Below are 26,111 nucleotides of genomic sequence, written 5' to 3'. Positions count from 1 at the left end.
TCTTTAAATAGTAAATAGTCAGGTAATAACAAAAAAAAGCTAATCACAGATGAACCAGTCAGAAGATAATAATCAGGATTTAATAGTAAAATTTAGCTTCACGAATATCCTTACTTACGAAACTTACAATTGTATATTTAGAGAATGGTGCCAGAACCAAGTGAAAGAATAAATAAAGGTTTTTTTTTTTGGTTTTTTTACTGAACTAGCGCCACTTTTGAACAAGGTCTGTTTTATATTGCAGCTGAGAGCCATACAAGTGAATCAGACTGAGCTGCATTTCCAGAACCTGTCCATGCACAAGAGTGGCGCTGTTTCTAAAAAAAAAAAAGCTGATTTTTTTTTTCTAGTCTTATAGAACCCCTTTAATGATATATGATAGTAGACTGCATACTTCTGCAGGTTAAATCACATAAGTTCCAGATTTATGACAAGGTTATTTAACATAAATATCTAAGATATAGAAGTAAAGTTTATTTTTGTCTTGCACTGTTGACTTTGCCTTTTGTCAGAATTCCATCTCCCTTGCCTTGCTGTGTCTTTATTTTTCATGTATTCAATATTTGCTAAAGTAGTATTACCCAGGGCACTGTTGTCAGAGTTTATAAAGAAATCCTGACAAGGGAGAGGGGGAAAGTAGGAGGGAGGGAGTAGAAATTTGAAGGAGGACTGCCTCATTCAGCAGCTCAATGAAAGTGAGGAGCTGAGAGTGTGTCCGGGCAGTGTGCCTTCCACTGTGGAGAGAGATCAATGGACATGTTTGATTAGTTTGTAAGGTTACTAGGAAGATCTGGAACCTGCTTACATTGATGGACTAGTTCTAGAACTAAAATCTACTGGACTCATTGGAAGTAAATATAATTTTGCAGGATAGAGTGAATAAGTGCACAGGATTATTGCATTTTGTGACTTTTAAAGGTAAGACATTTGACCTGCTTTGCACATCTACAGACAGTGAGCACCTGGATTAGATCTTGCAGATAAATAGCTTTGAAGAAAAGTTTTTTCAAGGACTTCTATTTCCACATAGAACTTGGCTGTTAATGTATACAATTATTTGCATGCAATTTTATGTGATAGAGATTGGCATCATTATGTAGGACTCTAAATCAGTGAATATTTGCTATTTTCTTGCTGTCAACCGCGGTGTGGGAACGTACATTCCCTGTGACTAGTTATTCCCTAATCTCATTTCATCCTTCTTTATTCGTCCAGTAAGCAGAATCTTGTGATCTACAAAATCCTTATACCTGTTACTATGGAGCTGGTATAATAGTTCATTACAAATAGGCTCTGATTTAAATTTTTCATTTTATCCTTCTTTTATTATTTCTATCTTGTGTATAAGGTATAGAAATCTCTCTTTATTAGCAAATCAAGCTTTTAACTATTGAAATAATTTGATCATGTGATCCCCCAAGATATTATCTTTGGGACAGTAGCTGTGGGGGTGAGGGGGTAATGTTTGTTTACATCCATGAATGAGAAATATTTACATACAGATCTATATCCCTACTCCTTGTCTATGGACCTGAAGTATATAAATAAACACTGCCACCTGAAGCTTTGGCCCGTGAGATTGGTCTTTATGTCTATTACAAAGATAACATTAGATAGCATAATATTGTGAAATTAACGTAAGAATTATTACACAATATAATATGTAGCAACGAGAAATATAAAAATAGTACTTTTTGGTATGCAGTTTCCGCCACATATTCAGTAACATGATGTTAGGCAAATAGATTGATGAACAGTCAGATAGATTATAAAGTAACTCATTAAACATATTTATTGTTCTTAGCGCTTTTTTTTTTTTAACAAAGATGTGATTATGTTTTTGATAGATAGATAGATAGATAGATAGATAGATAGATAGATAGCTATACTCATACTCAAGTTAGTAGGCAGTGTTTAGTAGCATAATAGAATTATCAGGACATACTTTGCTGTGAAATAACTTGCCATTATACAAATATCATATAATAGATAGTAAGAGTATTATAAATATACATATATGCCATTATTTAGAAACTGCAGGTGTTACATAAACTTTGTAACTGTAGCAGTTGACTTGACAATATTTCATGAACTTTCTTGCCTCAGTTGAGAATGCTGGAGTAGGAAATAATGAACCTACCACAGCTGCTCATCATTCCTCTACCAGATTAGATTTATGAAAGTTTTTGAAAATGTGAGAAGTGTCAAACTAGTATGGACATGAAGCGAATGCCTTGAGCAAACAGTTTGATGTAGACAGTTTGGCACAACACGAATGGACTCTGTAGCTGAGAGCTTTGTCAAGATGTGCAAAGACGAAAGGATTACAGTTCACGAGTAGACAGATATTGCAACTATGCTGTATCAAAATGGACAGCTACTCAGCTAAAGTACCAATTGTTTGGAGATTTTAAGTACTGGAAAATACATATTTGTTGCGTAAATGTCTGGCTGGGATTCTTTGCTGTGTATCTTGCAGTACATGTATAGATGGTTACACTTCCCAAGCTCTTGTTTGATATAGTTTGTAGTAGTTAAAGAAAAATTATAGATGATAGAGTTTCAGAATTGTAAAGTGTATGTGTTAGGTTCAGTTCACACTGTACTTGGGCTTTACGCCAACCATATACATTGGGAAGTGCTCCCAACATATATGCAAATTGCCCATAGACATTAATAGCCAAAATTATGTCAAAAGAGGGTCCCTTTGGTATATGTTTGTCCAGTATACTTTGGTATACCATTTTTTAACTGTATTGAAAACGTAGTCGACTACAATTTTCTATACAGGGGATCCCGCAAAAAAAATATGCCGAGCAATATACTTTTTTTTTTACAATAGGAGTCAATGGCAGACTTTTGCAACAATATAAGCATACCGTGTATAATATTATACAATAGCGTAGTCTGGAAACCTTATGGATCCCATTATAAGTCAATAAGATCCATTAGAATTCGTTAGATTCCGATTGAAAATGGAACCGGCATAGCTGCCATGGTTCCATCATGCACGAAAGCCATGCCGCTTGTATGAACAGAGTAATGTGCATCTGGAATGGTCATCATGCCTAGTAGTGGTAAGTTAGCATTCTTTACAATGTTTTATCTCACATCTGAGTGTCTTTCTATTAATTGAGTGATTGTAAAATTCCCCTAACATATATGCTCTTGTGAGAATTCTCTTTTACATGGGCCAATTATAGGGAAAATGGGCGTTCACAGAGAACAGGGCAACGATCATCCGATAAACGAGGAAACTCGTTCGTCAGCTGATTGAATTGTTTATGCTGCAAGAAATATTATCGTTGTTGGCAGCACATCTCCGTGTGTAAACAGGAAGATGTGCTGCCGACATGATAGAAATGTATGGGGAAGAGCGATCGGCGTAACAATCACTTGTCCCCAAATATAGCTCCTTGTGAAGGGAGCAAACGAATGCCAATCAACGAACTGCTTAGTCGATGGGCATTTGTTTACACTACCCATTTCAGGCCGCCTAATAAGACCATAAATCAGTGTATTTAATCCAATCACGAAGGTGCTATGAACTTTATAATAGTCACTTCTATAATGAGGAAATCTTGTAAGAATTTCTAAACAAATCCAGTTAATTACCAAGTATCCATACTAGATAAACTGTGACCTGGATCATGAGAATTCTTAATAGGAATAGATCATTTTGCATAAGACAATTAAAGACGCACTCCCATAAAATGTTTTATTCCTTTGCCCGTTAGTAGTGGGCACTTGTGCGCATATGTAATTTGTATTTTCTTACACAGCAAGAATTTATTCAAATACACCCACTATTCTATGGGACTTACGTTGACACTTAGAAACATTCCAAAAACAGCGACATTTCTGTCCATGGGCTGGATCTGGTTTTGCATCAGTACCATTTAAGTGAATAAGGCTGAGGTGCATTACAAGACCCAGCCCATGGATAAAAGTGCTGCTGTTTCTGGACAAAAAAGGCCATGTTTTCCTAATCTCATAAAACCCCTCTAGATATTCTGTATGTTTTTTTCTAAGAACTGAATGTATAAAATGTTGCTGTAATCTGAAATTGTATCTGGTGACTGCAGTATTATTCTTTGGTATAGTGATTGTTGCTTTGAATCCTAACGGAATAATTCATATTGTGTGACCATGGGTGACTGATAGTTCCATTACTATTGTATCAATAATTTTGAGACAGACAACATCGCCTAATAAATTACAATGAACACTGTAGAAATGGGATAATTTTTCCATATGCAACAACCTACAAGATCAAAGGACTTTTTTGGAGTCATCTTCTATGAAAACATACAGCAATACAGCCTGTATGACGATTAGTACGGATTATGCTATTCAGGATGTAAACCACCAAACCGTACACTCAGAATTAAGATAGCCTGAGGCCGCTTCCTCTTTCTGCCTGATGAGTGCTTAAATTTTGCTTTGTTTGCATTCTTGATAAACAATAGCAAACACCATGATATAAAACATTCAACAACTAGGGGAATTCTGCTAACTTACCAAACCATATTACAACGATGTCGTTTTAATTTCATAACTCCTCTAACGCTAATTTAAAAAACAAATAATAATCAAACAAAGAAAAAACAAACAATACTATATTTTTGTTAATTTCCGATTTTCAGCTCCATCCCGTATGCCTTTTATTAAGGTATGTAAATAGACGGGTGTCCTCCACTAACAGCTGCCGGTGATACTACCCTAATTTCTTCACTTAGTATCTGGCATACTGTCCCCAGATCACACACAAATCCATCTACTTTCATTTGACTCAGAATAGTGTTAATTTTGAGAGACCACTAGACAGAAGCAAACTCTTCCCTTCCAACCTACTGGGTGTAAGATATATAGTTTTTCATTTTCAGGGGTGTAACTGCATAATAATTAGGCCATGCACCAATTCAAACCTACTACTAATATCATTGGTGGACAGTTTCAAGTATAGGTTTGGAGGAAAAAAAGATTCACTGTGGTCTGGAGGCATAAGGTATGATTTATATTGTTACCAGCGAGCCTATTTTCTTTTCTTATCTTTTCTTTTATATACTGTACTATTGATTATATAAAAAAAAAATTAAGATCAATGCAAGAATGTGTATAATGGCCCTTTTATGCCAGCCAATTATCGGACAAGCGAGCTTTCACAGAACGCTTGCTCCCGATAATTGCCCTGTGTAAACAGGGGAACGATCAGCCGATAAACGAGCAAGCGCTAGTTCATCGGCTGATTCTATTGTTTTAAATGCCCAGAATATTATCGTTTTTGGCAGCACATCTCCCTGTGTAAACAGAGAGACGTGCTACCGACTTGATAGAAATATATGAGGACGAGCGATCGGAGTAACGAGCATTCGTCCCCATGCTAGCTCCTTATGAAAGGAGCAAACAAGCGCCGATCAATAAGCTGTCTAGTTGATCGCCGATCGTTTACATGGCCCATGTCGGGCCGTGTAAGGCCACCAGCAGCCAAGATTTGCTTTCTTTCAAAGTATTCAGTTTAGGGATTTCTGGAAAACCTGTGAGAGGGCTTATCTATTGGATAGGGTTTAGCAGTGATTGTGGCTACCACCATTGAAACAAAGGTGTGATCTATTCAATCCATTCTCCTGGCCTGGTAAAGAAGCAGGTGGGGGAACCATGTTGGTATTAACATGATATGTTTTTATAGCCAATGGGTGGTAGACCTTTACCTTGGCAGCTAGGGGAAGTTGTTGTTTAGTTGGTGCCAGACAGGCCGAGGATTCTTATGTTATGGATATGTTGATATGCAACATTTTTGTTTTTCAGCCTCCTCTGAAAGGGCTCAACAATACATTTTGGAAAATGGTTGTAGACATTTATTATCCATTTAGCCACAAAAACATAAGCTAATGTTGGGTGATAAGTTTGCCTTGAAGTCAGATATGTTCACATCACTTATTTTGGCCTACTTTTGATGGGAAAACTGCTGTAAAGTGTGCCTTCCAGTGAAATCCATCGCCCATAGGCTATATAGGTATCCGTCATGAACTTTCATGACCCCTTTTAATGATATATCAGTTAAACAGATACCATTATAGCCTATGGGCGACGAACTATAGATTTCAGGCATCCGTCGCCTAAAGGCTCTAATGGCATCTGTTTAACGGATACGTCATGTAAAGCTATTGAAAAGTTCATGATGTATTCGTTTAACAGATGCCCTATGACGAATGACAAACAGTGGCTTCTGTCATCCATAGGATATCATATTAAAAAAAGTATGTTTAACGTGTACGTTTTTGTACTGGACTCAACAGGATGGAATCGCATAAACTACTACGCTATACAATACCTTATTTTGCAGTATACTGATGTATACCTGTCAGACAGAGTTCAAGAGGACACTCTTTTGGCCGCCTTCTGAGAATGGAGACCTATGGACGCATTTAGCATGTACATCTGGAGCCTTCTGACGTACACGCTTCCAGAGGCACTGAAAACAGTTGATGAGTACCCACTAAGGATTTCAGCTCTATGCGATCCCATCCTCCACTGCTTTGCGGATTAAAGACATTTCCACTTCACAATAACAGGAAAGCTCTCGCAGGGCAGACATTTCATGACCTGTCTTGCTGGAAATGTGACATTTAATGATGACAGTGTAATGTTGAGTGTCACTCAGTTTATTTTGTATATTTGCCAAGGTTGAGGCTCAGTTCTTGTGTTTGGAATAATTTCGAAAATCTTGACTAGATCTCATGGTAGCTTCGTAGATTACTTTTGTAAATCTATGAGGTTATGTGTGTGGTGCTATCATGCTGCAGTGAATACACGGTGGGCAAAGTGACTACAGAATTAACATTTCTGGATAATTTCGTTTTAGGTTTGAGGTGTTATAGAAAAGTAATGTCAACATCTGAGTGTTTGTACCAGATTTCTTCAGGCACGGGTGGCAAAAGTTTCTGTTAACTTTGTTGAGTAACGTTTTTCTTCTGTAACCCATGCCAGACGGAACCAGATTTTTGGAACTAGAGCCAGGTGTTGCCAAAGGAAAACCTTGTAATAGTCAGGGTAACAGCCATAGCTCCATCTCCCAAGATTACATCTACGTACAACTAGAATGATATATGACAGCACAGCCCACTTATAGCAGCACTGTTCTCCACTACCAGGTATTTTCCAACAGAGACATTTCTAACATCTCTATTGATAATTTTCTAAATATCTGATTGATATGCATATAGATTGCATCAAGGTGAATGCCTGGTCCCCTATTTCCAGCAGAGAGGTAGTCATGCATACACAGTCATTCTCTAATTTAGTCAATGAGAGATATAGAAACAGCCATGTGAGAGTCCTCAGCTATTTCCACAACTCCTATTCACAATATTGGAGTGTGCAGCCATCTCTTTGCTGGGAACTGGGGACCAAGCACACACCTTGATCCAATCTATATGTAATAAATGTCTCTTATGGGAAAACCCTTTTAAGATTGGGGGTACTGTTTGCCATATATCTTTTGCACCCTCTACAATCCTTATTGTTTTGCAGTGCAGATACTGGACATAGACACCTACTGTTGAGATATACAAGTATAGAACTTGCTAATTTAGCATTGAGCTATTTACCTTTCAATGTCGTCCAAAGTAGAGTATATTATGATGGAAAGACATTGCAGTGAACAGTTTTATTCAAATGACCCAAAAGTTTCAAATCAAAAATAATCACAAAAAGCAACTGTATGTTATGTAATATTGAGATCACCGCTTTGCTATATTTGTGGAATAATTGTTGTTAATTGGTTTTTAAGCCTACCAGAATTAAAGAGACATCCCGCTGACATGTGTTTTCAGTCCAGGACATGTTTTCTTGGTTTTAATTACTTGTCAACTTCAGTAAAGTAATCCTTTGCTATGATATTTTATGACAAGTGGCTGGCATTTTGTCAATGATGCCTCAGATCAAGGAAAATTAGTACTTCTTGCGCATATATAATGCTCTATTTATTACAATTTTACAAATTTTTTAAGGCACTTTGAGCATGCAACACAATTGCGCAATTTGTGGCTTTATTTTTCTCTCACCAAAACTTTATATTGATTAGAAAATTGGGTGTGGTATTGCAGGAGATGCCGTTTATGGCCCATTTATCAAACGGAGAGAGTAAACAAACAAAAGTTTAGGCACAACTACACTGCCGTTCATAGCAAGAGTAAGAAAAAGTTCAAAAAGGCAGAGATTTCCAAATGTACCCCATTAAGAGTTAATTAAGTGAGAAACGGAAAGTCACAAGGGACCATCTTCTTCTAGCATCCTATAGGGGTTTCTTCAATGTAATACAACATGAAAGGACTCCCATTTGATGACGTCTTTTTGTCCTCAAAGTCCTATATGGTCAATAAGGTCTCAGAAATCTCACCAAGTCATGTTTCCCTGATTTATAAGAAGAAGAATAACATAATACTTGTATGACCAACCTTAGTAAATGTAGCATTCATCCTTGACAGAATCTAGATTATACAGTTTATATTTATTAATGTTCTATCATGAAAACAACCTATAGCTGAGAATTTTGATCCAATTTTGGACATAACCTGAAGTTATTGGTAAAATCTTCTAATATAAAAGATGCTTTCTTTCCTGATGCTTCTCGCAATCTTGGACTATGCATGAGTGTATATGCTTCAGGTACTATATTGGCCAAAAGTTCAGTCGTTGATCCATTTATCAACTAGATGAAATGTCATGTTTATGACCAGCTTTAGAGAGTCAAATAGGAACTCAATAATCTGTCGGAAACACACCCAAGAACATGTAGTTTTGACTGACCTTTTGATCACTATGTCTTTAAGAAAGCAACTAGAATGCATATAACAACTGAAGTATGATTACTGGAAATGAGAAACTAGGAAAAATAACAAGGAGATTGTAATTGCAATTAAATGTTCTCTTTTATGTTTGTATCTCACATAAGTAAGCATGACCTTACTGTAACTGAGGACAAACACTGGTCAATTTACAAGTACTCAGTGGTATAATGTGCAAGTCAAAACAGACAAAGAGACTATCGCTATAGAGATAAATGCCACAAAGCGGACTTTAAACATGTGGGAGATTTCCTTACACCATTATGCCAAAAATCAGTCACTAAGGTCACTAAGGTATAGGTATAGGTAACAGTAACATACACATACATGTAAGAGAAAATACACATAATACAGACTTCCCAGTCACTGGATTCTGCCAGAAAGTCCCAAATTACTGGCACTGTCCTGCTGTTCCGGAACATGACAATACAATCTACATTTCCCAGGTGCATGATTTATTTATTCATTTATTTCCTGTTGCTAATAGCATGAGAATACATTGCCATATGAAGACACCATATGGAGGCAGCATAAAGTGCCTATGGCTCCGCAAAAAATACTCGTAGGAACTCCAAGGACTGCCATATAGGGTCCAAGCATGCAGCAATGTACAAACTTAATCTAAATCATTTCCACCTCCATTATCTGCATTTTTACTCCAAAATACTGTTGCGTCATTTTTTATAAATGACCATTGATATTGCTGCCAATAATTAACTTCATAAAGGACTTAACCTAACAAGTAAAGACTATATAACTTATTCCCTTTTGTGTTGAATATTGCACTACTGCTGTATTTGGTGTATAGGTTTACACGTAATATTTCTCTCTCTATATAAGTGAGTATTGTATGTATTGACGGGGTTAAGTTCCTTTTGTCTGTCTTCCTTATAAAGCTCTGCTTCTGTTCATGTAATGTTTTCACAGGTAAGTATGTTGGAAAAAACATTATTTCATAAGTAGAATGTAATGTCTGTGAACTCCCACTAAAAGTATTGAAGTGAACTAATGGACCGTGATACTTTTAAAAACAATGTCTACAAAGCATTAAAATCCTGCAAAAGCATGGTAATCGTGAACACATAGAAGTCATGCATGTGCGGCTACAATACCTTCAATTGTTCTTCATGTCACTGGCACTACAACATGCAGACATGAGAAGTCATTCTCTTCTCAGCCATTGTACGTGATTTCTTATTCAGAATGCTCTATGGTCATAACATATTTACGTCTTTTTTTAACATCACCATGCTTGAAATCCTATAGAGCAATGTCCAGTTTTCTCTTGTGGTGTTTCCAGTATTCTTGCCATATACATTCAACTAATGATTCTTTAAAATGGCTTTATGTGAAATATTTGGTCAATATATTTTTGGGATAGCTACACATTTGGGCCTCATTCACACGACCGTAGCCATGTGCCCGGCCGTGATTTACGGGTCGGCCGGCAGCGGACGGTCAGCCGCAAACCGCCCGCAAATCGCGGGTCATGCACATGGCCGCGGCCATTATTTTCAATGAGCCTGGACCACGGTCGTGTGCATGGTGGTGAAAACCACGGTCGTGTGCATGGCCCCATAGGAATGAATGGCCCCGTGCATTTTCGGGGGAATTGCGTCCGCAAAAGCACGTTCGTGTGCATGGGGCCTTAGAGTTGTATTTAGAGTTGTGCAATACCAGGTCCGACGTTGTTGGAAAACCGACAGCTAAAAGTGGTGGTCACCAGTTTAAAATGAAAAAAATATATATATATAGAAGATATAACTATGAAACAGCTAAAAACAAATTGTTAAAGGTCATCTACTACCAGACAAAGTCCTCGTTGTCAGGACATCTTTGAAAGATAAGTGTAACGTTGGCCTGCCTAGACTCTTTATTTCTCGATTGGTCTACATTGATGAGAGATACTACTAAAAACTTGACAAAAAAGGATGGCACAAGGGATTTTGCTATTCTAGGAGGAGTACCATTATCCAACATCTCCTCCACAATTTATTGTTCTAAAAATAAGCAAAAATATTGTGTTGTCTATAGATGTAACGATTTTCCCCTCATCCAATTAGATCGGGTCGTTTGTTGCTTATACATTGAAAGATGTGGTGAATTGTTTCTCTTGCTGCACAGATCATTTAGATGTATTAATTGAAATCATCATTTTAGAGCTGTAGAAACAACACTATTGTTATAAATCATCATTTTTGGTCAAAAGTTTAGCCTACTGGACATTTATACCTGTTATGATCCCGGGGTATGTGGACACACTAGGCGCTCCGCCATAGCGGAGTGGCAGCTGGCCAAATAACAGTCTATGCAAAAGTCTTAGCACAAGAGTACCTGTAAGAATCCAGACAGACACGAGGTATAGCAGACGCTTTGGCACAGATGATTCGTGGCACAGATGATGCTTGGCGTGGCAGACGACACTGGATGTGGCAGATGACACAACATGACTCCAACACTAGACTTTAGCTCAGGAACAAACACAGTTACTGGATACAGGATACGGGAAGCAGGATACGGGAACACTGGGAACAGGATACAACTAAGGGACCATTTGCTATACAAATATGGGTAGACAACAACGCTCAGGCAAGGAAGAGGAGGGGAGAGTCCTTTTTATACAGTAGGGAGAGTAGGGATTGGATAGGGAGTTTTTTGTGCAGCCCATGTGCCAGCGTCTCAGAGGAGGAAGACGCCGGCATGAGCTCGTGGGTGGCGGACATCGGCGGGTGAGTAATGCCGGCGGTCCGCGACCGCGGCCATAACAATACCACAATAACAAGCAACTGCATTAGTAAATGTCTACATTTTCTGCCTAAAATAAAGGGTAATATACATTGAGTATCATGTATAGTTCACATATTTAGATAATATGTTTTTAAAAAAGAAGCTCTAATGGTGCAATGGGTTGATAAATACAGCACATATTTCCAATATGCTCTCTCTGTATAATACGATTTATACATGAGCCTCATTGTTCACATGTAAAACTGACATATCGTAGACTAATTTATAATTTCATGAACCTTTCAGCACAGGCTGACACTTTTTGTCTACTTTATAGGAAATCATAAATCTTTAGAGAAGTGAAAAGTTAAAAAAAATCCTTATCACAGATTGAATCAGAAATTCAGCAGGTGTCCTTCATAATTTCATACAAAGCCCTGCAGTTATTACTTATTTCACATGTTGGCCCCGGGACAAGTCACTGCTGTTATACTGTGTAGCAGGGATTTTTTGATTGTGAAACGGTTGTCGGAGTTTGTGATGAATCAGGCCAACCACCTGCAGTTTATGAAGACTTCGGATATGACAAGGTCATTGTGATATTTAATAACTTCAGAAGAGTGTACTAAACTGCATGTTTTCTGGTTTTATACATTGTTCCACTGCTTTAGGACAACAAGCATTTACTGATATTCATTGTACCACTATTCTTACCTTGTCGTCTTACAGGTACCACTACTGGTACAAGTGAATATACCTAAAAAGTTTAGTGCTATGATATTTTGATGCTTTATTCGAGCCATTTATGGACCCACTGCTTTTTAAGAGATATGTGCATAGATCCATTTGACCATATTATATCTTATGTCCAGGTCCGCCTTCAGCAATTTTAGGGCCCCATACAGCCATCAGCATCAGGGACCCCCCCCCCCCGTTACCCATTATTATATATTTTTTTAAAACTTCTCTATGCCAACGACTATTTCTCCCCACCCCTTCCCTACAGTGCCAATGCCAGGCTAGGGGTTTTGTCCTCTCTTTACCCTCCTCCATAAAAGAGTGGTGTTTGTGCCCCCCACAGAGCCCCTGTCAAGGTGTATGTGCTCCCCTGCCCCCGTCCCCCAGAGAGCTACTGCAATCTTTTGTCTCACCCATGCTGATGCAGCCTTAACCTTACAGGGGCCCTGCTACTTTGTCTGCATCTCCCGTACCTCTTTGTGCCTTCCTTCTGCTGCTGCTTCTTTCCCTACACAAAGACCCTGCTTCATTGCACCACCTTTCTGCCCCTACTTATCCCCTGCCACCTTTTGTCACTTCCCCGCAACCCTACCCCACATAGATTGGGCTCTCATGCTTCCACAGAGGCTTGACCCTATTAGTTTGGCCCAAATTGGTACCCCAAACTACAGTACCATCAAGCCTCTATGTAAGGCTCATACACATCAGAACAATTTACATGTAGGCACACTCACCATATACATGGAAATGCTGACCATATAGTCACAATACACGCAAAATTCTTGGCCTCATGCTCCCAACCTACTGCATTTAAAACCCAAATAGTGCATATGTCTTCCTTCATCCCACCTTAAAATTAATTAAGACCCCTTAAACAAATACAGACCACGGACCTCCATTAATAAAGACCCCCTAAATAAATACCGATCCCATATCAGACTCCCCCTTAAGCCGGCCATACATTTAAGATAATGATCGGCCGCAATGCATTTGTATAAAACATCCGGCCAGCAACAGAAGTGGCCGACTGGAGACAGATTGCACAAGCCCCACGGAGTCCGTTTTAAAAAACAAAACGGACTCCCTGATTGACCAAAGCCGCAAATAATCAGCCGATCATGTCATACACATGTATTCTCAAAATTTTCCAACCTGGTTGATCACGTTATTGGCCTACTTTTATTTTATGTCTGAGGGCAGATTTAATACAGACCCCAGACTCGACATCTCATGTAACTACAGTCCCCAGATCATACCACCCAAATTAATACAGACCCCCTTAATACATACCACAGACCAGAGTCCCCGATTAATACAGATCCCCTAAATAAATACAGCCCAGAGACCAGACTCCCTTAATACAGACGCCAGACAAGACCCCCAAATAAATACAGAACTCCCATTAGTACAGACCCCAGATCAGACTCCCTAAATACAGACCCCCCAGACCAGACCCCATTATTACAGACCACCATAAATACAGACCACAGACCAGACTAGGAAAAGTGTCACCTGAAGACACACACAAAGAAATGAATGACGTCTTACCTGACTGTGAGGCCAACAACAGGGGAGGAGGCAAAACAAAAGACACCAACTCTAAACTGGCGAGCCATGGAAGGAGCGATGATGTGTTGCACTGCATTTTTATACAGGCACAGTTAGACATCAGCAGCACGGCCGCTCATTGGCTGATTGTATTAGTGATGTCTAAAAACATAAGCGGGTAGTGGCGACGCAGGGGCAAACACAGGATTTTTAAAGGGGGTTTCCAAACGCGTACTTTGCAAACCAAGTTATTTGCGCTCCCGCTCCCTCTGGTTTTTACACTATGAGTATTGGTCTGCACTTATTCACCAGCCTAGCCCTTTATATTACAAGCTGTAATGAAAAAAGGGCTAGACAAGTGGCTATGTGCTGACCACTTCCGGTAGTGTAAAAAACAGTGAATATTGTGCCACACTCAGCGACCCTAGTAGAGAGTGCCCCACAATGCCCCATAGTGCCACAGTGTCTTTTTTAGAGTGCCACACACTGCCCCCAGTAAATAGTGCCACAGTGCCCCCTGTAGATAGTGCCACAGTGCCCATGTAGAAGGTGACACACATCGCCGATGTAGGTAGTGCTACACGCCGCCCATGTAGGTAGTGCCTCAAAGTGCCCATGTAGGTAGTGTCACAGTGTGCCCTGTACATAATGCCACTGTGCCTATGTAAGTAGTGTCACAGTTTCCCCTGTACATAGTGTTCATGTAAGTAGTGCCACTGGGTCTCCTGTAGATAGTACCACAGTGTCTCCTGTAGATAGCGCCACACACCACCCCTTGTAGATAATGAAACACACCACCCTGTAGATAGTGCCACACACCACCCCCTGTAAATAGTGTCACACTCCCTGTAGATAGTGGCACTCACCCAAACCCTGTAGATAGCACCACACACCCACCCCCTGTAGATAGCACCACACACCCACCCGCTGTAGATAGCGACAAACAACGACCCCGTGTAAATAGCACCACACCCACCCCCTCTAGATAGTGACACACACCTGCCACCTATAGATAGCGCCACACCCCCCCCTGTAGATAGCGGCACTCACCTGTCCCTGTTCCCACGCCGTCTTCTCCAGCGTTGCAGGCCTGCTCTAGCGGAACGACACAGGCACAGGCTTCGCTAGTGGCAGCAATTGTATCTGCGTCCTAAGGATACAATTGAGTCCCAGTCAGAGGGGGGTTTCCAGGCAACTGGAAAGCCCCTCCCCCCATGTGCGCCCCTGTGTCGGGCCCCCTTTTTTTAGGATTTTGTCCGGGCCCCTGACGGCAGTACTGCCCAGTACTGCCCTGATGGCAGCCCTGCTTATGTCTGTGTATAGGGTCCAGAAACTGTACTCCTTTGCAGCCCATGTCCCTGCAGTCACCAATCAGGAACTAAACAGACACAAAATGATACTACATGTGGTCTGTTAGTTTAGAAATTGGTATTAAAATCTATAGACCTTTCAATGGTTGAGAAATAGGAAAAACAGTCCAGTGCCCATTTTGTGATATTATATTAGCATTGAAGTCTTAATAAATGAGAAATTCAACGAGAAGATAAAAGTTATTGCTGCTGGACTTTCACAAAAAATTATTATGTGCTCAAAGCATGATAGAATAAAGAAATTAAATCTAAACTAAACCTAAATATAATGCAAGACAATAGTAGAAAAAATGGACCATATAAAATCATGGATTGCTGCTGTCAAATAGAATCAAAATAAAAAATTCCATACAAAATTTATCAAAGCATATCTCTAAAAGCTTAAAACCAGTCAATTGTCAGATTAAAGGAATATTTCCAGAATGACAATTATCACCTATACACAGGATAGGTGATAAGTGTCTAATCGCTGGGTCCCCACCGCTGGGACCACCACGATCGCTAGAATAAGGGTCCCATTCCTCCTCACTGCACCTCCCCCAGTGAGAAGGAACATCAATGGAGCAGAGTATGTGCTATCTCCGTCAGTCCCAAAGACCTTAAAAGGTGTGGCGCCGCACATGCTTGTCCACTGCACCATTCTGAGTTCTCCTCAAGGCCTTCACACAGTTAGGAGGAACGCGGGTCTCGGACCAGCCGTTCCAGTTATTGTAGGGGGTGTAAGTGGTGGGGCCCTCAGCAATCTGATAATTATAATATATCCTTTAAACAGGTGATAATTGTCCATTCTGGGAATACCCCTTTGAGTTCATACTGTGATTTATCTAATGTTTTTTTCATAGATATTAATGTACACAAGTAACATTAAAACCATAGGTGAAGTGAAGAACATGAATTACCTCATTACAATAGTGCCAGTGAGGGATTGGGATTTATTAGGAAACAAGTGAGCAGTCAGTTCTTGAAGTTGATGTGTTGGAAGCAAAAAAAATGGCCATGCGTAAGGATCTGAGCGACATTAACAAGGGCCATATTGTGATGGCTAGATGACTGGGTCAGATGGCACATGGCACATCTTGCAGTGGTTAGTACCCACCAGAGGAGGCCCCAAGGTAAGACAACCGGTGAACCAGCAACAGTGTCATGGGCGCCCACGGCTCATTGATGTGTGTGGGGAGTAAAGGATAGCCAGTCTGGTCCCATTCCACAAAAGTGTAGCCCGAATTACTGAAAAAGTTACTGCTGGCTATAATAGAAAGGTGTCAGAGCACACAGTGCATCGCAGCTTGCTGCATTTGGGGTTGTATAGCCACAGACCGGTCAGAGTGCCCATCACTAAAAAGGCCTACAATGGGCACGTGAGATTTAGAACTGGACCATGGAGCAATGGAAGACGGTGGCATGGTTTAATAGATCCCGTTTTCTTTCACGTTATATGGACGATCCGGTGCACTATGGGAATAAGGCGAGTTGGCTGCGGCAGTGTGATGCTCTGGGATATGTTCTGTTGAGAAAACTTGGGTTCTGGCATTTATGTGGATGTTGCTAAGAAATGTACCACCTACCTAAATATTGTTGCAGACCAAGAACACCCCTTCATGGCAATGGTATTCCCTAATGGCAGTAACCTTTTTTAGCAGGATATTGTAGGATAATGCCCCCTACCACATTACAAAAATTGCTTAGGAATGGTTTGAGGAACTTGAATAAGAGTTCAAGGTGTTGATTTGCCTCCAAATTGCCCCGATTTTAATCTGATCAAACATCTGTGGGATGTGCTGGAAAATCAAGTCCGATCCATGGAGGCTGCATCTTGCAACTTACAGGATTTAAAAGACATGCTGTTATCATCTATAATCTTGATGCCAGATACCACAGGACACCTTTAGAGGTCTTGTGGAGTTCATGCTTCAATGGGTCAGTGCTGTTTTGGTGGCACGAGGGGAACCTACACCATATTAGGCAGGTGGTTTCAATGTTAGACTTCATGCCCACTTCAGTCTTTTTCTTCAGGGTGCTAGTCGTTTTTCAGACGGCTAGCACACTGACCCATTCATTTCAATGGGGCCATGCACACTTTAGTTTTTTTGACGGTTCCGTTGCTCCGTTCCGACAAAATTAGTGCATGTCCTACTTTGGTCCGAGATTCCGTGACCGTGAGGCCCATTCAAGTCAATGGGGCCGTCAAAAAAACTGAAGGCACACGGAAGGCATTTGTATGCCGTCCGTGTGTGATGGAGCCGTTGCCTAGCAATGGCCGGGCGGGCAGAGGTACACATAAAGATAGATACTACACTGCACTAATCGGCAGCCCCTTCTCTCTGTCAGCACTGATAGAGAGTAGAGGCTGCTGATCAGTGCTGGAATGCAGTGATATTAAGAAAAATACGTTCATACGTACCCCGGCCGTTTTCTTGGTGACGCGTCCCTCTTCTAACATCCAGTCCGACCTCCCTGGATGACACGGCAGTCCATTTGACCGCTGCAGCCTGTGATTGGCTGCTGCGGTCACATGGTCTGAAACGTCATCTCAGGAGACCGGACTTGAGAAAGAAGCACGCAAGCAGGGAGTTCTGGGTAAGTAGTAACTTTTTTTTGTTGCATTTTTTTAAAATCAACCATTAATCTATATTGTGAGCGCCGCGCATGGTATTCCCTGTCCAGCGGTAGTCTCTGTCCAGGGCGCTGAAAGAGTTAAAGGGCTGCAATGATCGGCAGTAACTCTTTCAGCACCCTGGACAGTGAGTACCGCTGGACAGGGAATAGCATGTGCGGCACTCACAATATCGTGTACATAGTGTGAATGGATTTCAGTTTCCTCTCGGAAACTGAAACACGGAAGTGTACACGGAGTACACACGGGAAGCACACGGTTCCAATCACGGACACACGGATCCGTGAAAAACGGCCGTGAAAACGGTGATGGAAGTGTGCATGAGGCCTTTTGGCTGAACAGTATATATATTACATGAATGATTTATTGTAAGATGAACCATTTATCTTCTTATAGTAGTATACCAGTAGGTGATCAATAATAATGCTGTTCTCTATGCTTGATTGATGTATTTATCTCCTTAGGCTTGGATTCCACAGTGACACAGTATCGCAGAACTACCGTGCCAAAGTTTCAATGGTTAGCTAAGGGATGTGATGGTCGTAGGGTCGCTTATCCGGGGACCAAAAATTGCTTTGCATTCATATTTTTATGTAAAAAGAAGCCACTTACTAATTTACTTTAATTAAAAATTCGGTACTAAATGGTGCCGGTGAACTGTTCCTGGAAGTACTGGAGCTTTTGTAATATTGATGACGCAACGACACAGCCCCACGTGACTGAGGGCTTGCTTCCTGTGCTGTTTGTGTCGGCGTGTTATCAATAGCATGACCGCGAGCTACTGTCACAATGCCTATTGCTGGAGTCCCTGAGCAGAGCATCAGCTGATGCTCTGCTCGGGGACTCCAGCGATAGGAATCCCCTGAAGTCGCTGTCCATATATGGACAGTGACATCGGCAGCAGTAGTGTAGTCCCCGAGCAGAGCATCAGCTGATGCTCTGCCTGGGGACTCCAGCATTGCTGCCAACGTCACGGTCACTGTCCATATAAGGACAGTGACGTCGGCAGCAGTACGGGAGTCCCCAGGCATAAAATCAGCTGATGCAGTACGGGAGTCCTCGGGCAGAACATCAGCTGATGCTCTGCTCTGGAACTCCAGCGATAGGAAACCCCTGAAGCCCCATTCCATATATGGACAGTGACGCCGGCAGCAGTACTGGAGTCCCCGAGCAGAGCATCTGCTGATGCTCTGTTCAGGAACTCCAGCTATAGGAAACCCCTGAAGTCACTGACCAAATGTCGGGAGAAGTGCTGGAGTCCCGAGCAAAGCGCTAGCTGATGCTCTGCTCGGGGACTCATGCCATTGATAACACACTGACACAAACAGCACAGGAAGCAAGCCCTCAGTCACGTGGAGCCGTGTCGGTGCGTCATTAATATTAGAAAAGCTCCAGGACTTCTGGGAACAGTTGACAGGGGTTTGAACTGCACAATTTTTTAAGACATTTTTAATTAAAGTATGCTAGTAAGTGACTTCTTTTTACATAAAAATCGCAATTTGTGGTCCCCGGATAACACATGGTTACAGTTTTTCTGCGGCACTTGGGTGTCATCAGGTAGCCCTAGCTTAAAAGTTAATCATTGTGTATAGGTAAACTACTACTACTATTGTGACAACTTGGGGGAAATTAGCTCACGGGATCGCCTTCTCCAGGGGAAGATGATTGGCACACTGAGGGTCCTATTTCACTGCCTGACGTGGGCCGTGTAAACGAGCACAGATCAACGAGACAGTTCGTTGATCGGCGTTCATTTGCTCCTTTTACATGGAGCTGTGTTTGGGGACGAGCACTCATTACCACGATCGCTCGTCCACATACATTTCTAGCATGTCGGCAGCACATCTCACTGTTTATACAGGGGGATGTGCTGCCGACAACGATAATATTTTAGACTGTATAAACGATACAATCAGCCAATGAATAAGTGTTTGCTCATTCATCGGCTGATCGTTGCCCTGTTTACACAATAATTAGCCTATGTAATAAGGCCTTAAGAAACTTCTCACTCCAACACAGTGGATTAGGTTCAAAACTGGCAGAAACTAGTTTTATTATTTATAAACATGGCAAAGCAGTTTTACAACACAGTGCAAAAGTAGCCTCTAACTAAACACAAAGAGTAGCCCTCATTATAAGACCCTGGGGCTTCTACATTGTACCTCAAAAACAATGACAGTTCATCCCATGATGGTTTTGACTCCCACAGGACTGGGAGCCCTGTGTGAGTAGATCACATCTTTCTTAAATGGGCCCTCACAGCTGGCAGCTAATGAGGCTTATTAGGCAGCCAATACTCTGGATTGTCCTGTAGACGGAGTGGAACCTTTTTCCTATCTTGCACTCCAGCAACCGGTACTTTTTTTCAGGTTTTTTACGCACAGGTTTTTTGTTATCTTATTTTGGTCATTCTTTTTCATATGTCTAGAGCTCTGTATTATTTTTTGTATAGTGTCGCCTTTATTATCTCTATTCTGTGGTATTATGGACTACATGAGATTAATCTAAATTACATATTTACACTGGTGAGCTCTCACTCTTTCCTCAATGGACTTTTATCAAGTCATTCATACAATAGCAATTTTTTTATCAACCAAAAGGGGAGTGTGTTGCCTCAATAGAAATCTACAAAACCTCCTAAACACACATACAATGTCTAAACTTGTCATGTGGATCAATCTGTGATAACCTTAATTTATATCCTTCACTTAGACTCCAGGTGTGTTTTATGTTTTCTTATTCTTGATATATAGGCATCATATATGTTGCTAACTAGAAACTTATTTAAAGTTAATCTGTCATGGGAGAACAACTTTGTTTTACATTGAGGAATGTTTTCCCAAGAATAGTAAGAACCCACCTTCAGTACTAGACTTCTGTGACAGAAATTGTTGAAAATGTTCATTATACTGTGAAAATTTTTTTACATCCCTAAGATATACTATTTTATTTATAAATTAAATATTGATCTTGTATGGGAAGTAATCACAATAGTCCTAATTCAACCTTTGGTTCTGGTTGGATATATCTTAATCGAATGTATATCCCCCCCCCCCCCCAATCAACATTTGGATCTCATAGGGCATTGTGTCAGATTTTTGATTTAAGGAAATATCCACTCAGCACTGAGGGAATCCTGGCAATTTGAGACCTGATTGAATTAACACAATAATAAGGATACTGTAAAATGGATCCCCACCAATCATGACTATTTAGGGCTGAAATTATTTTAAAAACGAATCCAATATTGTCCTCCAACTGTATGACCTGTCATAAAGAGGTTACTGCCCAAGGTCATAGGAATAGAGTAAAATGCAAAAAAAAATTAAATAATCTATGTTTATGGTTAAAGCATTCGCAATACGATCTCATGCTATGTGAGCATTTCTAATTTCTAAAACATGGTTTCCTTAGTCTAGTTGTGGCATACTTATAATATGTCTTATATACTGAGGAGTTAAGAGAGAAAAATGTGCCGTTAACTCAGCCATAAAAAAATGATGTGCAACTAAGTTTCTGAATGTGGCAAGTTCATAAATCACAAGTATAACATCACAAGTACAATATTTACTTCTCCCTAGGCCATGTACAGAATATCAGGTGCACTTCCCTAAGATTTACAGTAAACCTTTCTGCAAGACTTTGTTTCTTTTTTGTATTAGTTATTTTTATTTCTCTGCGCTAATAATTCACTGTCACATTCAACAAGTGCCCCGGTTGTCATTTTTGTATGTAACAAGATTTCTCCTCATGGATGCCAAACACCCATTACGCACATACTATTTGGGATTTCCAGGCCTCAAGAATCACAGTTGTGTTGATGTGTTATATACCAGTTGATTGATGGTAATACCCTATTAATGCATTTCTTCCAGATAGAAAGAAATACTATTGAGACAAGTAATAGTGGAGATTTTATTTTATATATGTCAATGCTATGCTGATATTTTAGTATTAATTACTTAATAATCCAAATAAAGATGACTTATACATACAAGAAACATAGTATTGTAATGATGGGGGTAGGGAAACAGACGAGTGAGCCCTAATCTACCCGCCACTCAGTCCCTGCCTACTTGCAACAACCCGTCCTAGGCGACGGGGTACAACTGGGCGACAGTCCCTACGCTCAATAAGTGCACGACGGACAAACAGACAAGGGTACACAGAAGCTAAGGGAAATGGGGCAGTTGCCCACGGCAACACCGTGAGCAACAAGAGTGGTGAACGAGCCGAGTCAAACCAGGAGTGTACGAGGTACCAAACGCAGAGCAGGAGAGTAGTGAACAAGTCGAGTCAAACCAGGAGTGTACGAGGTACCATACGCAGAGCAGGAGAGTAGTCAGTAAGCCAAGGTCAGTATGAAGCAGGGACAAATAGTTCAAGAAGCTGCAGCAGGGCCAGGAAACCAAACGAGAAGAATCACAAGCAAGGAGGAACAGGAAAGGCAGATATAAATAGACAGAGGGCGGGAGCTAGCTCCGTCTGGCCAGGCTGTGATAGGTTCTCCCACTCCTAAGCCTGCCATCCTGAGTGGTGGAAGATGGAGTCAGTCTCACAGACATAGAAGCAGGTGCAGACTGATTACCTATGGGCGTTGACACAGAAGCTGTGCCTGGCAGATCCTTTACAAGTATATTACATGAATTATGCTTGAAATTATTTTCCTTAGAGAACGGAGAAACATGTATAACATGTTGATGCGCTAAATTCAAAGTCACTAAGTATTTCATTTGTTAAAATGAAGTTTGGTTCGGTATTTAACTATAATCATTTAAGACATCCATAATTAATTGAGATTTATGAGTATCGTTTTTATGTCCGACCCTCTGCATTATATCATGAAGTCTGAGGGTTAGCACTGTTGTCTTGCGGCACTTGGCCCTGAGTTGCAAAGGGGCCTGAGCAACGTGGAGTTTGTATGTTTTCCTCATACTGATAGGTTAATTGGTTACTTTGGTTACCTATGAAGTTGACATTAGGGTCCTTTTACACCGGCCAATTTTGGCCATAACAACGAGCGCCGATCAATGAGACAGCTTGTTGATCAGCGCTCGTTTGCTCATAACTACGATTGTCCGTCCTCATACATTATCATCAAGTCGGCAGCGCATCTCCCTGTTTACACAGGGAGATGCGCTGCCGACAGCGATATTCTTTTTTGCTGCATAAACTATATGATTAGCCAATGAACGAGTGTTTGCTCGTTCATCGGCTTATCGTTGCCTTGTTTACACCGGACAATGATCGGGAGCAAGCGTTCATATGAACGCTCGTTTGCCTGCTAATTGGCCCGTGTAAAAAGGCCTTTATAATTTGTCTGAGATGTTAAATTAAGATTGCGAGCAGATACATTCAACACATAGCTACAGAATACTTTGGTGTTAAACAAATAAATGAAAATAAGAAAATATAGTAATTAAGTAACCTCCTTGTAAGTTTGCGTAAGGTGCGAAACTGTATACCAGGTTTTAGTCTCCTATGTTTCTCTGCTGGTAGCACCGCACTAGAGTGATTCCATTAACTAGCATTTCTAAGAAGGCTTTCTTGACATATGCATCACAGTCTTGGTAGCACATTCTGTCAAATTTGACGGGAAAAACAGTGCTGCATGACGGACACCCAAATGGATCCCATTGCAAGTGATATGACGGATATGGAAGGAAGTCTAAACGCACATGTGAACATAGCCTAAATCTTTGATATTACTACAATCTAGTTCCACCTTAGGAGCAAACTCTAAGTTTTTAAAAAAAACTTTCTGAAACTTTTCTATCGACGACTTGTGACCTAATTTAATTGTATAGTTTAATATTTGCACTTGTAACAATATCTTACTATGCTAGGAAAAGTCTTATCTATTGCTATTATGTGGTAATCATTAAGCGTGTTAACTTCATGGGAATGTGCAAGCTATTCTTTAATAAACCTACTGGTACATGCAGGGAAGGTCTAGGAAAATGTATATATATATAAATGTATACTGTATAAATAACTGTCTCTTATACATGCACTGAAAATAAAAACTTAGGGGCCTTTACAATATGTCACATTATTTTGTAAAAGTTTTAAAACATAAAATATACTGACCCGCAGAATAAAGATAACTGTAATTTTTACCACACGGTGAAAGGCATAAAATGAAAACACAAAAAACAATGGGACAATTTATGGCTTTTTTTCATTCCATTTTTAAAAGTACTTCTGTACATTATATGGTACATTAAATGGTGCCATTAAAAAATACAACTTGTCTCGTAAAAAAAACAACCCTCATATGGCTATGTTGAAAAATAAAAAAGTTGTGGCTCTTGGAATGTGGGAATAAAAACATGAAAACGATCTGCGGCGGGAAGGGATTAAACAAAACTTTTTTTTATAATGAAAGTCAATTTAAGACAGATGCAACTTCATAGGCATACAGTTGCATACATTTGTGTTATTTTTAACACCATGTTTTGTTTTTTTTGTAAGGTCACAGTTTGATGTAATCAACATGGATCAATCGATGCACAATTCAGGCTGGTGGTGGCAGGGTTATGTGGGGAATGTTCTCCTCGGAATGACTTAGAACCAATTACCTGAGTATCCCACCCCCAACAGCGTATGTCACAAAGCACATAACATTTCATAACATTTCAATCTGTTTCCACTTGACAATGAGTTTATTGTACTCCAGAGGCCTGTAGCTCGTGTGTGTGTGTGGGGGGGGGGGGGGGTTGTGTGTGTGTGTGTTGCCCATCGAATCCCTCAAGGAATGAGATCTAAACAATCTGTAGCTGTTTTAAATGCCCAGTAAAAAAGATAGCTATATTTGTGACCTCCTTCAACAACCCCAAAACTTCAAGCTTTTGTAAAGTATGCCAACTTTGTAAATATCCAAGTATCGATTGAGATAACATGAGTTGTATAATGTGCCCATAATATCCTCTCCCCTTAATTTCGAAGAGGTAAGTATGTCGTTTCTAGGGAGGGATCAGTGCTTTATTCGACCTCTAGAAGATAATCCCTGGTGGGATAGGAGTAGGCAGAGTCGGATTTCCCATCAGGCACAAAAGGTTTACAAGCAGCCCAGCAGGAAAGGGTGTCTTCTCCTCAAGGATAGATTATAGTTTTGACAATGGGAGTTACTGCAGTAGTCTCCATGCGGATATACACGTAACATAGCAGTGTTTTGTAGGAATGCTTAGTTCTATTACTTGGTCGCGTGCAGTCATACAATTATTGACACTTGTATTGTGCTTGTTCAATTATATAAAGAAAATTCCAGCTACATACTTTGTGTTTCTTTTCATAAGGGTTGTTTTTTTTGTGTTTATTTTTTTTGCTAATGGGGGATGGTATAAAACACTAGGGATATTGTGTCTGGTGGTTAATGTAATGTAAACCTGGGTGCAAGATGTCATCAAGTACCATCCTGATGATGTAATTTAATGTCATTTAATGTTATCCAGTCTATCCTTTACTGACCTTTGTTTTCTTTTAAGGCCCTGTTCACCCTGAGTTTTTTTACGAGTTCTTGGACTCGGAAACTGCGCTGCAAAACGCGCCAAAAAACGTCCGAAAATGCCTCCCATTGGTTTCAATGGGAGACGGAGGCGTTTTTTCCCGCGAGCGGAAAAGCCGGCTCGCGGGAAAAGAAAGGGACATGCCCTATGTTCGGGCGTTTACGCCTCTGACCTCCCATTGACATCAATGAGAGGCAGAAAAAACCTATTTCGCTGCGTTTTATGCCCGCAGCGCTCAATGGCCGCGGGTGAAAAACACAGCGAAAAACGGTGCGAAAATCAGCGGGCAGATGAAAATCTTCTGCAAAAAACTCTGTGTGAACCCAGCCTAAAGCTTCAAAAGATAGTTATTAACACAATCTACCTGGCATTGAATAAAGATAAAGTATAAAGAGAAACTGAAAATATACATTTCTAAAAAACAAAAACCTTTGTTAATAATTATATATTTCTTTATTTGTATGCATTCTTTATATTTAGAGAAAAATTGATTGCCACATTTTAAACATATAGTAAAACATATTTATGTAGTTTGTACATTCTTGCAGTACACGAGTTTCGAATATCGTTATATACATTTTGAGAATAAACTGCTGGCTGGGAAATTTCTGGAATGTTATTTTGTAATTGTCAGATGTTTATTTTGTCAAGGAAAATGTTATCCTCCATTAAAATCATTGGAGTAGTAGAAAAATTATTTTTTATTGGGTTTTCAGGGACTTTAATATTTATGGCCTCCCGGTTGTTGGACCGGGAT

The 26,111-nt window shown here is 40.3% G+C and overlaps 1 protein-coding gene across 1 annotated transcript in view; it reads left to right on the top strand.

Moving 5' to 3' along the window:
• The first annotated feature begins 742 nt into the window (after positions 1-742).
• VIT (vitrin) overlaps positions 743-26,111 on the top strand; it is a 114,009-nt gene continuing 88,640 nt past the window's right edge. Inside the window, exon 1 of the mRNA XM_075864442.1 lies at positions 743-918. The gene's annotated coding sequence lies outside the window, so the exon portion shown is untranslated. The remainder of the gene's footprint in view (positions 919-26,111) is intronic.

Source organism: Rhinoderma darwinii, chromosome 4, assembly GCF_050947455.1.
Source record: "Rhinoderma darwinii isolate aRhiDar2 chromosome 4, aRhiDar2.hap1, whole genome shotgun sequence".
Taxonomy (NCBI): domain Eukaryota; kingdom Metazoa; phylum Chordata; class Amphibia; order Anura; family Rhinodermatidae; genus Rhinoderma; species Rhinoderma darwinii.
The sequence above is the reverse complement of the archived record's forward strand: the minus strand, read 5'-3'. Positions and strand labels throughout refer to the sequence as shown.